The sequence below is a fragment of the Chiloscyllium plagiosum genome, chromosome 2 (genome assembly GCF_004010195.1).
Source record: "Chiloscyllium plagiosum isolate BGI_BamShark_2017 chromosome 2, ASM401019v2, whole genome shotgun sequence".
Classification (NCBI taxonomy): domain Eukaryota; kingdom Metazoa; phylum Chordata; class Chondrichthyes; order Orectolobiformes; family Hemiscylliidae; genus Chiloscyllium; species Chiloscyllium plagiosum.
The window spans coordinates 64,381,992-64,394,355 of NC_057711.1; positions in this window are offsets into that span (position 1 = coordinate 64,381,992).

Sequence of the window (12,364 nt, forward strand, 5' to 3'; positions counted from 1 at the left end):
TCTGTGTGTAAAAGTTGCCCCTTAGGTCTGTTTTATATCTTTCCCCTCTCACCCTAAACCTATGCCCTCTAGTTCTGGACTCATTGACCCCAGGGAAAAGACTGTCTATTGATCCTATCCATGCCCCTCATAATTTTGTAAACCTCTATAAGGTCACCTCTCAGCCTCTGACGCTCCAGGGAAAACCGCCCCAGCCTCCTTTAACATTTCACAACATCTTTCAGATAGGAAGGAGACCAGAATTGCACGCAATATTCCAACAGTGGCCTAACCAATGTCCTGTACAGCTGCAACATGACCTCCCAATTCCTGTACTCAATACTCTGACCAAATATGAGAGGATAGCTCTGGGTCTTGGAGAAATATGTCTCCCAATTTCCATAGTAACAATTACTAAATATTTAACTTTACTTGTACCTAGTTGTTATCATGCATTGACCTATACCATGTTAAGTGTTATGACATTGAAGGCAAGTACTGTACCTTTAAGAGAGTGGGAATGCAGTTCTAAACTGAAAGATTACAAGCACCTGTGATATGACTAGATGGTAGTCTCAGAGTGTGCTGGAAAATTGAAAATATGTACCATTTGTCTGTGAAATGGATACCTGAGTTTTGGTTGCTGTTCTGACAACAATTTGAATTTAATCAATCAATTTAAATTATGCCCCAGGATACTAAAACCCAATTTTTGAATTTATTGTTTTGCAAAAATTGAACCAATGAGATGACCTGATGTTGGGGATAATAAAATGCGGACATTTTGAAAATTGGAGATAGAGCAACTGCCATCAAAACAGACCCAAGAAATTAGGAAAAACGCTCTATCAAAGGTACCTTTTCATATGAAATGTATTCAGAGTAAAAAGAAAGAAGACGACCCAGGGAAATCTTCAGCCAGAAGAATTCAGACACCGAAGGTGACAGCGGCTGTGTGGTTTTGACATTAAGTTGATGTCATTTTAATAAGTGTCTTATTGAAAGCATATTGTTAGAGAATTGGAGACAGATAATAAGCAGTTAAGAGAAAAGGGGGTTAGAGATGTAAATAATTGTTTAATGTTCACTTTTTGAGTTAAAGAATAAATTGATATCATTTTTTTAAAATAGTGGAATTTGGGAGTTCTCTGTCACACATATTTTAACAGATTATGAGGTGAGGTGAGCTTTTCTGGATGCTTCGTTTAATTAACAGAAGGGTTCACCACTGTGTCGTAACATAAGGAAAGAATGTATTCTTGTTCAATCTCACTAGTTGTTGTTTTTCTGTTCCTGGAAACCATTAGATTTTTAAAACCAGTCAAGGAAAGAGAAATGGAGGCAGTATATTTTTACTCACAAATACCAGATGGTACCAGTAGTGGACGATATTGTTTAATGCCACAAGGTACTGTGGTAATAAACCCATTTCACCAAGAAATTTCAAGAAAAACAAGTACATTTAGAGCTTTAATGACTTTACTGCTATCAGAACTACTCATACAATCAATCTGTAGTTGCAAGCTATTAAACAAACAAGCAGTCAGCAGCAACTTGTGGAAATATCACAAAGGAGAAAGAGTTTATTTCAGACTTTGTAAGCTGCACAAAAGTAGCAGTGCAGGCTAAAAGGAGATTAAAAACTAGTAAATTCTGGCAGTTACAGATTTCATCAGGGAGTGTTGATCCGTCGAAGCATAACTGGTAAAGTTTTGGCCGAAAAATAACATACTGTATTGCTGTGATGCAAGTTTTAAAATTCTTGTTGCGTAAGGGAGAGTAACGTTAAACTAATAGTGCAAAAAGGCTAGAATTTTAAAATAAAGAGTACTTACAAGATTGTTGCTGCCATACAGAATGAACACGATGAGACATGGCTGTCATAGGGAAATCAAGGTCCATCAAAATACTTCATACTTACAGTACTGGGAGCATCATGAAGCAAATTAATGGAATAAAATTATTAATTTAAAAGCTAAAGTAGACATACACGGTATAACAGAAAAAGGTAGAAAACATTTTAGGCCAAAGTAGGATCCATTATTTAAATTGCAGATCTGGCAACAAGAGTTTATTAAGACAACAAATACATTTCATTTAGGGAACTCATGGAAAAGGCTGTTGTGTATTTTGGCTGTAAAAAGCAGCAAATCACCCATTTTGTGTGAAAACAGGAGAGCCCCATTTTGGCCACAGAAGGTGGTGAAGCTCATTTTGACTTCAAACTCATGGAGAATCCTAGTAAGTACAACATGCATAGCATTAATATTGAACAGAATTAAAATCTTTAGATGAAAATGTATCCAGAGAAAGATGCCTCACCCTCCTTAGAAATTATACTCAACTGATAATAGAATTTTCTTGACATTTCTTCGAATATTCATTTCTTCATGGATCTGAAGACTATACTTAAATTTAGAGAAGAATTGTTATGTTGTAACTATATTTGACCAAGTACTGTATGATATTGTATTGATGAATACAGTGTAATCCAGAATGTATTCTTAAAATAAATATTCACAAGTATTAAAAGTTTGTAGTCTCATTATTAATTCCTCAAGAACCTAGAAAAAGATAACAATAGCTTATAATTTTAAGTTAGGCTTTCTCAGTGAGGTACTTGTAACTTTAATCCATATGTGAATATACATTTGTAACAATAGGAAAAAGTTTGGGGGAATTAGCTATAGAAGGCAATGGTTCTGAAAGGTTCATTTTGGAGACTGCATTAGGGTCAGCCAATATGATGACATCATGAGAACATAAGAAATAGGAACAGAAATAGTACATTTTGCTCCTCTAGCTTCCCACACCAATAGAATCATTGTTGGGCCAATTCCTCACATCCACTTTCAAGCCCTTTCCCCACAACCTTGATTCCCAACCTTGATCAGCTATCTATCTCAGCCATAAATATACATAAGCAATGTGCCCCCACAGTTCTCTGTGGAAGGAGTTCCAAAGGCTCTCAAAAGAAATTCCTCCTCACCTCAGTCTTAAGTTAACTCTTTATTCTGAGACTATGCCCTCTGGTCGCAGACCCTCCCATGAGGGGAAAGATCCTCTCAGCATTTACCTTGTCATACCCCTTAAGAATCCAATATGTCTTATTGCGATCATCTCTCATCCTTCTAAACTCTGATGAGTAGAGTTCCAACCTATTCAGCTTTTCTTCATAAGATAGTCCCTCTATACTGGGAATCACCCTAGTGAACTTTCTCTGAACTCCAATGAAATAATATATTTTCTTAATTAGAACACAGAACATAAAGAGGATCAAAACTGCTCATAGTACTCCAGATGTGACCTCACCAGCTTCTTGTATAAATATAATAAGGCAAACATACCATTAGCTATCCTGATTATCTGCTATAACTGTGTATGTGTTAGCTTTCTGCATTTCATGCACAAGTACCCCCAAGTCCATTTGAATTGCAGCTTTCCCAATTTAAATAAAACTCTGTCCTCCTTTTGAAAATGAATTACTTCTTATGTTTTATAGTCCATTTGCCAACATTTTGCCCACTTACTAATATACTAATATCACTCTAAATTGTTTGTATCCTGCTCACAACCTGCCTATTTTGGAAACAGTACATTCACTTCCTTCCTCCAAGTCATTAATATATGTTGCAGCCTCATACTAATTCCTGTAGAAACCCACGAGTCTCAAGTTGCTAACGTGTAAAAGAACACCTTAATTCAGTTTCTGTACTATAGCCAATTCTCCAAACACACGAATATACTACCTCCAACACTATTGGCTTTTATATTATTGTTATGAATGTCATTGGGGGTCTCCTACATTCGAATCCAAATTGTCTATATAAATGGTGGACAACGTTAGATCCAGCACCAATCCTTACAACCATCATTCATCACAGTCCTCCAGTCAGAACAACAATGCTCCACCATCGCCTCAATCTTCTACCATCAAGCCAATTTTGTATCCACTTGGATAGATCTCCCTGGATCTCATGTGATCTAAACTTACTAGCCAGTCTCCCAAGTCGTACCTTGTCAAAGACCTTGCTAAAGACAATGAAAATAATTACTACTGCTCTGCCCTCATCTATCCTCTTGGTCACCTCGTCAAAAAAACACAATCAAGTTTGAGAGATATGATTTCTCACACGCAAAGCCATGCTGGCTATCTTTAATCAGTCATAGAGTGATAGAGAGATGTACAGCACAGAAGGGGACCCATCGGTCCAACTCCTCCATGCCGACCAGATATCCCAACCCAATCAAATCCCACCTGCCAGCACCAGGCCCACATCCCTCCAAACACTTCCTATTCATTTACCCATCCAGATGCCTTTTAAATGTTGCAATTGTACCAGCCTCCACCACTTCCTCTGGCAGCTCATTCCGTACATATACCACCCTCTGGATGTAAAGGTTCCCCCTTGGGTCTCTTTTATATCTTTCCCCTCTCACCCTAAACCTATGCCCTCTAGTTCTGGACTCCCCAACCCCAAGGGAAAGACTTTGTCTTTTTATCCTATTCAGGCCTCTCATGATTTTATAAACCCCTATAAGGTCACCCCTCAGCCTCTGACGTTCCAGGGAAAACAGCCCCAGCCTATTCAGCCTCTCCCTATAGCTCAAATCCTCCAACCCTGGCAACATCCTTGTAAATCTTTTCTGAACCCTTTCAAGTTTCACAACATCTTTCTGATAGGAAGGAGACCAGAATTGCATGCAATATTCCAATAGTGACCTAACCAATGTCCTGTATAGCCGCAACATGACCTCCCAACTCTTGTACTTGAGTAATGAAGGAAAGCATACCAAATGACTTCTTCACTATCTTACGTACCTGCGACTCCACTTTCAAGGAGCTATGAACCTGCACTCCGAGGTCTCTTTGTTCAGCAACACTCCCTAGGACCTTAACATTAAGTGTATACATCCTGTTAAGATTTGCTTTCCCAAAATGCAGCAACTAACATTTATCTCTTGCTTTTCCAAAGCATTTAGATCGTGTCTCTTCGAATCCCCAGACAACTTATCCATCACTGACATCAACTTCATAGTCTATAGTTTCCTGGCTTTTCCTTGCAGCCTTTCTTAAATAATGGCACAACATTAGCCACCATCCAGTCTTCTGACACCTCACCCCATGGCTGTTGACTCTGCTCGGGGACCTACAATTTCTTCCCTAGCTTCCCATGTTGTCCTGTGATTCACTTGATCAGGATCTGGTAATTTATCTACCTGCTGCTTTTTTTAAGAGATCTTATCAGATGACATAGAAAGTTGGAGCTTGGATTCAGCCTAGAACCACTTGTGGAGATGTAAGCATTGTTTTATACATGTTTATTAATTGGAGTTTTAAAATAAAGGGGAAGGGGTGTTATCTATGTAGTTGGGAGCACTGTCCCTTTAAGGTGACCCAGAATGGCAGAGCTTGGGTCCAGTCTCTAACTGGCTGTGGAGGTGTGAACATCGTCAGTAAAGTGTTCCTGTTCAGATTTACAATTTGCCTACTTGGTATATAATTTGTGGTTCCAAAGGAAGCACCAACATAACATTTCTGACTTCATATTTTGTGAGGTTTCTTGTCAAATGTCTTCTGGAAGTCCAAATACAACCCATCTATTGGTTTCCCTCTATCTGCTCTGGTTGAGTCTTCCTTAAATAAATGTAATACATTAGTCAGACATGCTTACCTTTTCATGATGCCTTGCTGACTCTGCTGATTAGATTTTCCAAATGTTCTGCAATTACTTCCTTAATATTTTATTCCACTACTTTTTCCACAAAGAAGTTTGGTTAAGCGACCTAAAGTTACCTACTTTTTGCCTTCCCTTTTTGAATATGGGTGTCACATTGGCAGTTTTCCAATCTTCTGGTACTTCTCCAGAATCTAAAGTAATTTTGGAAAGTTACAATGAATGATCCATTATCTCTGAAGCTCCCTCTTTCAGGATCTTAAGCTGCAAACCATCAGGGCCAGGGATCTTATCTACCTTTAGCCCTCCTTGTATTCTTTTTATTAAAGGGATGTTTAAAGTATCTTCCACTTTAAAAACTGACACAAAATATCTGTTTAATTCCTCTGCTACTTTCGTGTTCCCCATAACTATCTCCCCAGATTCATTTTCTAAAGGAATAAGTTAACTTTAACCTCTCTCTTTCTTTTTACAGATTGTTGTTAGTTTTTATATTCCCCCTTAGTTTACCTTCATAGTTTATTTTCGCTGTCTTTATTATTTATTTAGACTTTCTTTGCTGGATTCTAAATTCATCCCAAACTTTAGGGCTATCACTGGCTTTCATATAACTGCTTACATACGTTTTCTTTCAACTTAATATTGTCTTTAATTTCCTTGGTTAGCCATGGTTAGTTTATCCCTATTAGAATCTTTCCCCCCTGCTGAGAGCCATGAATTACCTCCTGCCATTTCTTATTTATTGTTATTCTTGCTAACTTATCTGCCTGGTTTACCTTAGCTAACTTTATCACAATTTCATTTTAAGTTAAACACAATTGTTTCTGACCTAAGTTTCCCACTGTTGAACTGAATATTAAATATTATCATGTTACTATTTCATAGGGGATCTTTTAATTAGAGGTCATTTCTTAAACTTGCTTCATTATCTCTTGCCAGATCAAAGATTGCCTGCTCCCTGTTCTCTCCATAACACGTTTCTCTAGGAAACTATCTGCAATGCACTAAATGATTTGTTGTTGTAGCTAAACTTTCCAGTTTCATTAATCCAAATCAACAAGAAGATTAAAGTCACCCATAATTATTGTTGTTTTTTTTCACATGCTCGTATTAATTGATCTATAGCTTACAGAGTGGGTGGGGTCTATACAATTCTCCTACCAATGTCTTCTTTCCCTTCCTGTTCTTTTATCTCTGCTCAAATGGACGATACATCTTCCGATCCTAGATACCAAAAGAGAAACTGCTGGAAAAACTCAGCAGGTCTGGCAGCATCTGTAAGGAGAGAAAAGAGCTGATGTTTCGAATCTGACTGACCCTTTGTCAAAGCTAAAACAAGGGAGAAATAGGGAGGTATTTATATTAGGCTGAGCCTAGTATAAATACCTCCCTATTTCTCCCTTGTTTTAGCTTTGACAAAGGGTCAGTTAGACTCGAAACGTCAGCTCTTTTCTCTCCTTATAGATGCTGCCAGACGTGCTGAGATTTTCCAGCATTTTCTCTTTTGGTTTCAGATTCCAGCATCCGCAGTAATTTGCCTTTATTCCGAACCTGGATCATCTCTCACAACTGTCTTCGTATCATCTCTTCTAACAGTGCTCCCCCACCACCTTTTCCAATCCTCCTTTCTTTCCTAAAGGTCAAATATCCCTGAATGCTAAGTTCTCAGTTTTGATCTCCTTGTAACAATGTTTCTGTAATGACTATGAGGTCGGATTCATTTACCTCAATTTGCATCATCAGTTTATCTATCTTATTCTGAATGCTTTGTGCATTAAGATACAAAACCTTTGTTCTATTATGAAATTTTCTTACACTTTTATGCTTCTTTGGTTTAATTTTACCATTCTCACATTTTGTTCCATCCTTTACAATCAGCCACATCACTTTCCTGCAAAGCTACCTTCTCCTTTAGCTTACATTTTCTAATTGTCTATGCAACTAAACCCCTACCCCCACAAATTATTTAATTTAAATCCCTATCTACAACCCTAGTTATAGGATTCATGTCAAGACTCTGGTCCCAGCATGATTCAAGTGGAGCCCAACCCATTAGAGCAGCTCCATTATTCTCCAGTACTGGTGCCAATGCCCTATGAATTTAAAACTATTTCTCTCACACCCATCTTTAATCAACATGTTTACCTTTTTAATCTTGTTGACCTGATGCCAATTAGCTTATGGCTCAGATAGTACTCTGGAGATTATTACCTTCTTGGTGCTGCTTTTTAATTTAGCCTCTCACTGCTCATATTCACTTAGCAGAACCTCTTTCCTCATGCAACCAAATATCAATGGTACCCATATGACCATGATAATTGGATCTTTCTCCTCTTATTCCATCTTCCTCTGCAGTCCAGATGAAATATTCTGAACCCAGGCACTAGGCAGACAATACAGCCTCTCAATCCTGTCATAAAGAACTGAGTCTATTCTCCTCAGTATACAATCCCCGATTATAATTACATTTCTCTTTTCTCCACCACCCCCTTAGTGGTTCCTGTACCATGGTGCCATGGTCAGTTTTCTCATCCTATCTATAGTCCCTGCTCTGGACCACAGGGGGCAAGAATCTCAAACCTATTAGACAAGCTTAAGGACTGAGGCTCCTTCAGCACTACCTCCTGGACCCATCTACCTGCATTACTCATAGTTATATCGTTCTGACCCTGACCACTGACTGAATTTGAGGTAATTAATCAAATGGGTGTGACTGCCTCCTGAAACACAGATAACTGCATCCAGATAACTCTCCCCTCCCTGATATATCATAGCTCAGACTCCAGCTAATCAACTCTGAGCCAGAGTTCCTCAAGCAACCAACACTAGCTACAGATATGGTCACTTTGAACTACAATGGGATCCACCAGTTCCCATATCATGCAGGTACAACATATCAGAGACTGAAATAAAAATTGCTGGATCAAGTCAGCATCTGTAGAGAGAAAATCAGAACTGAGGAAGGGTTACTCAATCCGAAATGTTAACTCTGATTTTTCTCAACAGATGCTGCCTAGATCTGATGAGCTTTTCTCGCAATTTCTATTTCAGTCTCTGATTTAGCATATCCTCAGTTCTTTTGGTTTTTAGTTGGCACAACATATCGCCTAGCCATGTATCTCTGTTTTGTTTACTTAGTTCTTAATTTGTTCCTTTTTAAATTTCCTGCTGGTCTTTTAATTTTTAATCTGCAAATTATTTCTCCCATTTACTTTTAATCCGCAAATAACTTATAAATACTTAAATTAGCAGCTACAGTCAGTTCTGATATAATGCAATAGTTCCATTCTAATACAATCTCGCATTATAAGAAAATTGCGCAATAGCTGCGCCGTTTAAACTAATGGGACTAGAAACGTGTTATAGCCAATACAGGCAAGGAAAGTTCATGTTCCACTAATAATACTCTAAATTCTTTAATCATGTTAAGCCAAGTTGTGTTGAAGAAACGTGCATTATAGCAGAATTGACTGTATTACTAATCAATGAACTTGCAGTTCTCCTATGATGTCTCTTTATGTTTCGTATTGGGCAGTTGATCCTAGACTTCTGTTTATCCTATTAAAATAAATCTTACAAAGTATGAAAGGTGGTTAAAAATGCATTTATTACACTTGTCTTCATTGCTCAGTCTTTTGAGTATTGGAGGTGGGAAGTCAGGTCTGGTTACACAAGGCATTGATGAGGCCTCTTTTGGAATACTGTCTCCAGTCCTGGTCACCCAGTTATAGGAAGGATATTATTAAGATGGTGAGGGTTGAGAAGATCCTTACCAGGAAGTTTCCAGGTATGAAATGTTTGAGTTATAAAGAAAGGCTGGATATGCTGGGACATTTTTCACTGGAGTGCAGGACGCTGAGAGGTGACCTTGTAGAAGCTTATAATAATGAGGGGTATAGATAGACTTAATGGTAGTTGTTTTTTTTCCCTAGGATGGAGGATTTCAAGACAATGGGGCATATTTTTAAGGTGAGAGGAAAGAGATTTATAAAAAGACAAAGGAACAATTTTTTTGCCCTGTGGAATGAACTTCCTGAGGAAGTGGTGGATGCGGGTACAATTAGAAAGTTTAAAGGACATTTGGATAAGTATGTGAATATTAAAGGTTTGGAGGGATCTGGGCCAGGAACAAGCAGGTGAGACTAGATTAATTTGGGATTATGCTCGACATGGACTGGTTATACCAAAAGGGTCTGATTCTATGCTGTATGACTATACGAATGAAAACAGCAAGCAAAAAGTACCTTTTCCCTTCGCACTGAATTTGCACTCTCTTCAAAGTCCCAAACTATATACAGAGGAACCTCGATTATCTGAAGGACATGGGCAGGGAATATTTCGTTTGTTTAATTGAATTCTAGATAATCGAATGACGGATAACATAGCTTAGCCCAGCATCAGGAACTTGCGATCTTGCTGGATAATCCAATATTTGAATAATCGAATGCCGGATAATTGATGTTCCTCTGTACTCACTTGGTTCGAGTCTCAATCCTGATGTGATCTCTCCTTTCTGACTGAAAAGTTTACTGATCGTGACTTTCTACATACTCTCGAGAGAGCTGAGGTGAACTGAAATGACTCATATTAGTTAAGTTTCAATAGTAATCAACATACTTTGAGGCCTTATTCAAGTTTGAGATTGTTGACTGATAATTGTCCCTTCATTTGCTGAGACAGCTACCTTTTTATTTAGACCACTGAGCTTTAACTTTTTAAAAGGAAAAGAAAAGAGATTGACCAGTTCTATTCCCACTCTGCTCTAATATCCTAGAAATATTTATGTACTCAGAAATATTTATATACTCAGACTATCCCTCACTTTGGATGTGATCTGTCCTTGCTGACTGTTCAAAACTTACTGATCAATCATCATTCAGTTTTTGATCGGGAAATTAGCAGAATGACCCTGGATCATCCAAATCTCCCAATGGTGTTGGTAACAATGCCTAACTAGCTAATGTAGCTTATACAAAATTGCAATCATACAATAACCTACATCTTGTTAAGATAAGGGGCCTCTTCTTAAGACGGTTAGCGATTATTCTTCTACCTCTGAAAACCAAATAGGTCCTCAGATCCATTCAGGGAAATAAAGATAAGCGACAGCATCATTCCACCCATAAATATCTGAGAGAAGACTAAAGCCATTTTGTTTTGGTTCCTGCTCCAGACTTCATTTCATAAGATCATAAGAATGTAAGAACTAGGAGCAGGAATAGGCAATTCAGTCCCTTCAGCTTGCTGACGGCTGATCTCAATTCTGCCTCAACTCCACTTTGCTGTCTGCACTCCATACCCATTATGAATTAAAAAATCTGTCCAACACCTCCTACCTTCAAATTTCCTCCCGAGCAGCGGATTAAGATAAAATTGGTGACATAACTGACCCCGAGATGATCTTCCAATCACATATTCATGTTATCACTTGGACCGCCTATTTTTATTTCCAGAACATTATTTAGTTTTGCCTCTGTCTCAAGGTTGAGATTCTGAAGGGAGAATATAGAGAGTTAGGCAGGTATTTATAAAGAAGGTCATCAAGGATATAATATCTGGATTACTCCAGATGCTGTGAGGTAGTGAGGATAGGAATAAGAGAATAGCACAGATGAATGTCTGGCTGAGGTGCTGGTATATGGGAGAAGGATTTACATTTTTGGATCAGTGGAATCTATTCTGGAGTACAAGTGACATGTACAAGAAGGAGGATTACACCTGAATTGGAAGGGGACTAATATACTGGCAAGGACATTTGCTTGAGCTACTCAGAAGGATTTAAATTAGTAAGGAGGGGGGGGGGGCTGGGGAGATAGTGAGGAAAGAGATCAATCTGAGACTGGTACAGTTGAGAACAGAAGCAAGTCAAACTGCCAGGGACAAAGCAGAGATCAAGGTAGGACTGATAAATTAAAATGCATTTATCTCAATGCAAGAGGCCTAACAGGGAAGACAGATGAACTCAGGGCATGGTTCGGAACATGGGACTGGGCTATCATAGCAATTACAGGAACATGGCTCAGGGCTGGACAGGACTGGCAGCTTAATGTTCCAGGATACAAATGCTAAGGAAGGACAGAATGGGAGGCAAGAGAAAAGGGGGAGTGGCATTTTTGATAAGGGATAGCATTACAGCTGTACTGAGGGAGGTTATTCCTGGAAATAGATCCAGGGAGGTTATTTGGGTGGAACTGAGAAATAAGAAAGGGATGATCACCTTATTGGGATTGTATTATAGACCGCCTAATAGTCAGCGGGAAATCGAGAAACAAATTTGTAAAGAGATCTCAGTTATCTGTAAGAATAATAGGGTGGTTATGGTAGGGGATTTTAACTTTTCAAACATAGACTGGGACTGCCATAGTGTTAAGCATTTAGGTGGAGAGGAACTTGTTAAGTGTGCACAAGAAAATTTTCTGATTCAGTATGTGGATGTACCTACTAGAGAAGGTGCAAAACTTGACCTACTCTTGGGAAATAAGGCAGGGCAGCTGACTGAGGTGTCAGTGGGGGAGCACTTTGGGGCCAGTAACCATAATTCTATTAGTTTTAAAATAGCGATGGAAAAGGATAGACCAGATCTAAAATTGAAGTTCGAAATTGGAGGAAGGCTAATTTTGATGGTATTAGGCAAGAAGTTTCAAACACTGATTGGGGCAGATGTTTGCAGGTAAAGGGACGGCTGGAAAATGGCAAGCCTTCAGAAA